The 4,724-nt window shown below is 60.5% G+C and overlaps 1 long non-coding RNA gene across 1 annotated transcript; it reads left to right on the top strand.

The window, feature by feature from the left end:
* Positions 1 to 3,084: 3,084 nt before the first annotated feature.
* LOC143173278 (uncharacterized) lies at positions 3,085 to 4,724 on the top strand. Its single transcript, XR_012997508.1, has 3 exons — positions 3,085 to 3,146; positions 4,417 to 4,519; positions 4,622 to 4,724. It is a non-coding gene; the product is annotated as an uncharacterized LOC143173278 (long non-coding RNA).

Raw genomic sequence — 4,724 nt, 5'->3', positions numbered from 1 at the left:
CTTCCCAGCAGGCTCGCTCCCTTCTTGCTCCCTTGATCCCTCCCCAAGCCCCCCGCTGCCCCAGCTCAGACAGGGGAGCCCTCCAGCTCTCCCATCCCTCCATCCACACAGTGCCTGTCATGGACGGTGGCCTGCCTCTGGCAGAGACAGCGGCTCCTGAGCTGCCCTCTTCCCTGGGCTGTGCGAGAGCTCCAGCACGTGGAGCCAGGCCTCTCATCCCTGGCGGCAGCCGGGGTTTCCCAATGGAAAGGGAGGCCAGGGCACATACCTAGGCTGCCCCACAGCTGCCAGGTGGCAGAGCGGAAGCCATCAGAGAGACCGTGGTGGAGCAGCAATCAAGCCTCACGCAGCTGCACGACCGCGTTCTCGGTTGTGCCGAAGCACTAGGCCCAAGTGCCACCACTCTCCCAGGGCGATGCCAGAGGAGGCAGGGGTCATTCGCAGCGAGTCAGCAGGAGGTGCTGCGCCTCCTGGGACTGGCACGAGAGCTGTGCAGCCTCTCGTGTGGCGAGGAAACCTCCCCGGGCTGGGAACCCTGGCTCACAAACAGCCCTCCTCCACCGGGCTCCACGGTCCCGTCAGCTGTCGCCATGGGCCAGGCAGTGCGCTACCGGAGAAGCACGAGCACTGCCAAGAGCAGGACTGTGAAGGGGAGGAGGGCTACCAGCCAGCACCACCAGGTCCCGCGGAGGCCAAAGCTCTTCTTCTCCCTGTTCAGTCAAAGCAAGGGGTGGATGAGATTGGGTGCCAGGAAGACAGTGATGCTGGGGGGGACAGTGGTCTGCGCAGCCCCCTCAGTGCCCCTCTGACTTGGCCTCTGCCTTGGGAAGTGAATGGGGAAGCGAGCACCAGACCCGGGAAGGGGCTTCAGGCCAGCCCGTGCCATCCTGCTGCTGACGGCTCACAGCCGAGCACATGATGCTGGAAACCTGCCTGCCGCCTTCTCTCCCTTCCTCAGCACTACAGGAGAGGTTGTCTTCTCGCCTGCATAAGCCTTCCCTGAAAGACCAGTACCAAAAAAGGGTCTTAAAAGCAAGCAGAAGTGACTCGTGCAAAACACTTACACCCGGTGCCTGCCCGTGACATTCCGACACGCACAAAAAAAAGCCAGGAAGGTTTCTGTGTGCCTGCCTGCCCAGCTCTCACACCAGAGAGCTGGGACAGAAGGGCCTGGGAGCTGCTGCTGCAGCAAAAGGAAGGGACAGAGCTCTCTCTTCTGGAGACAGGAGGTGGAGAGGGACCAGGGACGCTTGCTGGGCCATATCTGAAGAGCATGCGGCAGCATGCAGGCGGCCAGCCAACAGTCCCTCCTGTGAGGAGCAGCAAGGGCTGGCTGGTCCCTAGGGGAAGGGGAGCGGGGAGTTGCCCAGCGCAGGCAGTGCCCTCACCACCGGCCTGCACCAAGGCCTACTGTTGCTCCAGCAGTGATGGCCTTTGTTGTCGGGCCTTTCTTTCTGAGGCACGGAAAGAGACGCTGTCTTTCGTTGCTGTGGAGGGCTACTGTTGCTCCAGCAGTGATGGCTACAGCTCTCTTGCAGGTCCCGGTGCGGACTCGTGATTGAAGACGCTTCTGATTTTAGGTCACGTTAAAACCAGAGGCCCTCTAAAACCAGAGGCCCTCTCTGTTGCTCTTGTTCCTCACCACCCACGTACGGTCAGCCAGCGACTGCTGCTCCCTATCTTTCCCCAGCTAAAGGGGAGGAGAAACCTGTATAAAAAGGCAGGGGGTGACAGGAAAAGCCCCAGACGCCGAGGGGACTTGGGACAGCTATCGCCAAAGGTTTTGCCTTGTCTGAACCCGTCGGGGGACTGGAAACAACACGCCCTTCTGCCTAGCATTGCCCCCAAGTCAGCGTCTGCAGCAAAACTCTACAATTACGGTGTATAAGCAGCGCCGCAGACACTGGGGAACAATGTGGGGACACAGCACGCAGGCAGGTCATACATCCGCTCCTCCCTCCCGGCCAGCTGGCAGCACTCCTTCTAGTGGCAGAATTCCTCAGGCTCGTCCCCTCTAGCTGCCTACCAAGGGCTTGGGCATGAGAAGGGTTTGCACCCGGAGGTTACCTTCCGCGCTTCGCACTGAGGCACCTGTAGGTTTGTGGCAGACCTCAAAATTGCGGGCATAGCTGCCGCTGTGCTCACTGAGATGGGCAGGAGCTCACTGGCGAATTCTCCCCTCTGGGCCTCCGTCCTGCTCCCCATCGCCTTTTGCTCTTCCTCCGTCTCCATCCTGGAGGCCATCGCTGTTCTGTCCTTCTCCGCCTCCTTGTCCTCATCCACATCCCTCTGTTTCTCAGTCTCTCTGGATTGTTTCCCATCCTTCTCTTGCTCTCTGTCCCGCTCTCTGTCTCTGCCTCTCCCTTTCTCTCTCCCCTCTGCCCCTCTGTCCTGCTCCCTGCCCCATCTCTCTCACTCCGCTCTCCTCGTGCCTTTTCCCTCTCTCTGACCCCTGGCCCGCTCCCTCACCCTGCCTGTGACAGTCCGTCCCTCTGTCCTCCTTCCTGCCCTTCTTCTTCTCTGTCCCCCTCTCCTGCTGCTTACCACTACTTTTATTCCTGCACCCTCCTGTCCCCTCCCCCTCCATCTCCTCCCCGCTCTATCCCTCTGCCCGCTCCTCACCAGTAGTTTGCCTTTCTCCACTCCCTGCCCAGCTCCCCCTGCTCTCCCCGTCCCTCTGTCCTGCTCCCGTCCCTCTGTCCTGCTCCTGTCCCTCTGTCCGTCTCCCGTCCCTCTCCGGGCACCCCACCGCCCTGCCCCACCCCTCTCTGCCGCTCTGTCCCTCCCTCCTCCTCCTCCCTGCTCCACCAGGGCTCCAGGGCCTGGGCAGCCCCGCGGAGGTGGCAGCCATGGGGCCTGCGGGGGGGCGGGGCCCAGCCGGGGGACGGTGTCCCCGCAGGGTCAGGCAGCAGGAAGGCGTGCCCCGCGGCATGCCGGGAGCTGTAGTCCTGGGGCACGGGGCTGCCGGGCGACCATGTTCCGTCCCGGGGCATGCCGGGAGCTGTAGTCCTGGGGCACGGGGCTGCCGGGCGACCATGTTCCGTCCCGGGGCATGCCGGGAGCTGTCATTCCCCCCGCCTCAGCTTCCCGGCAGCCCTGTTGGTGACGGGAGGTGCAGTCTGTGCTCCAGCAGTGGCCCAGCTGAGGTGAGGGCTGGGGCCACCGGTGAGGTGACCGAGGCCCTTGTGCGGGTGCGGGGATGTCTGCTGCCCGCTGGCTGCCCGGGGATGGTGGGGGGGCTCCAAACTGCCCGGTACGACGGGCTCCCGGTCAGCTGGAGCCGGGCCCAGCCGGGGCAGCCCTGGGAGTGACCCGAGAACTGTGGCGGGGAAGGAGACGGAGACAGACCGCCGCCCCCCCAGGCACAGGCACCGGGCTCCCCGACTCCCAGAGCCGCCCCAGCCCCGCTCGCCCCCTGCAGCTGCCCCGGCCGTCTCTCTGTCCCGCTGCCCGTCACAGTTTGTTTTCTTCCAGTGCTGTCCTGCTCCCCGTTCCTTTTTTCTCTCTCTGTCACTCTGGCCTGCTCCCCGTGTCAATTCTTTAATGCCGCCATCTCAGTCCTGCAGCACATCGCTATTTTTTTTCCCTCTTCCATCCCTTTGTCCTGCTCCCTGCCCCTGTCCCTGTCTCTCTTTCCTTTTGTTCTGCTGCCCATCTCTGTGCTCCAGCCCATTGCCATTTTTTTCCCCCTTCTCGGTCTCCTTGTCCGAATCTGACCCTCTCTTTATTTCTCAGTCCCTTTGTCCTGCTCTCTGTCCTTCTTTGTCACTCTTCACCTGTATGCCCCACTCCCTGTCCCTGTCTTTCTCTATCCCCCCTTCCTTCTGCTTCTCCTTCCCGCCGCCCCCCCATGCCTCTGTCCTGCTCCCCGACCGTACCTTTTCTTCCTCCATCTCTCTGCAGGGCTCCTCATCCCGATTTCTCTTGATTTCTCCATCTCTCTAGCCTTTTCCCTGTACCTGTCTTTCTCTCTCGGCTCCCCTGTCTCCTCTCTCGCCTTATTTTTCTCTTTCTAGTCCTCTGTCCTTCTCCCCATCAGCTTAAACGGAATGAGCAGGTGTCCCTGTGCTCTGGTGTTTACCTTGCATTGCCCTAGGGAAGATGTGTGTTTTTAGGGCTAGGGCTCATTTGGAAGCTGATCTCCTTATGGAGACGGCGGAGCTCGGCATAGTTAAAGCAGAGGTTATTCTCAGCTGGTGCTCTGTGCCTCTTGTTGAAATTTCGAGCAGGCTGTGGGCCTTATTTTGAAGGAAGGTTTCTTGTTCTGCGCTTACTGCTCCTCGGGATGCTGCACAGGAGTGGTGTTGGGGTCTGCAGGGACAGGTGGGACCTGCTGTGATTCCTCGTAAACGTGAACTGGGCTTGTCCTAATGTACTCGAATAAACCAGACTAACTGCATATGGTTTTCTTCGCAGACCCAATTCCAACCAACGTGCTCGGCGCTAATGAACAAGAGACCGTGCGCTACTTTTCCAGACGTCACTGGCTGCAAGTTAGCTGAGCGCATCACTTACTCAGGTAACGGTGCAGTTGGTCTGTGATCAGGGATGCGTACCTGCACGACAGTGCCTTCATGAATGTTCTCTGGTCTTGCCGCTTCAAAGCCCTTCCTTCTTCCAGAAACTTCAAGATGGCATTTCTTATTCTGGGCTTCGGGCTGGAGTTGGACCTACCGTTGAATGGCTGATATAACGGGCTCAATAAAATGTGAATGAGAACCCCG

Source organism: Aptenodytes patagonicus, unplaced genomic scaffold, assembly GCF_965638725.1.
Source record: "Aptenodytes patagonicus unplaced genomic scaffold, bAptPat1.pri.cur scaffold_43, whole genome shotgun sequence".
NCBI classification, from domain to species: Eukaryota; Metazoa; Chordata; class Aves; order Sphenisciformes; family Spheniscidae; genus Aptenodytes; species Aptenodytes patagonicus.
Note: the sequence above shows the minus strand (reverse complement) of the source record. Positions and strands in the feature narration are given on the sequence as shown.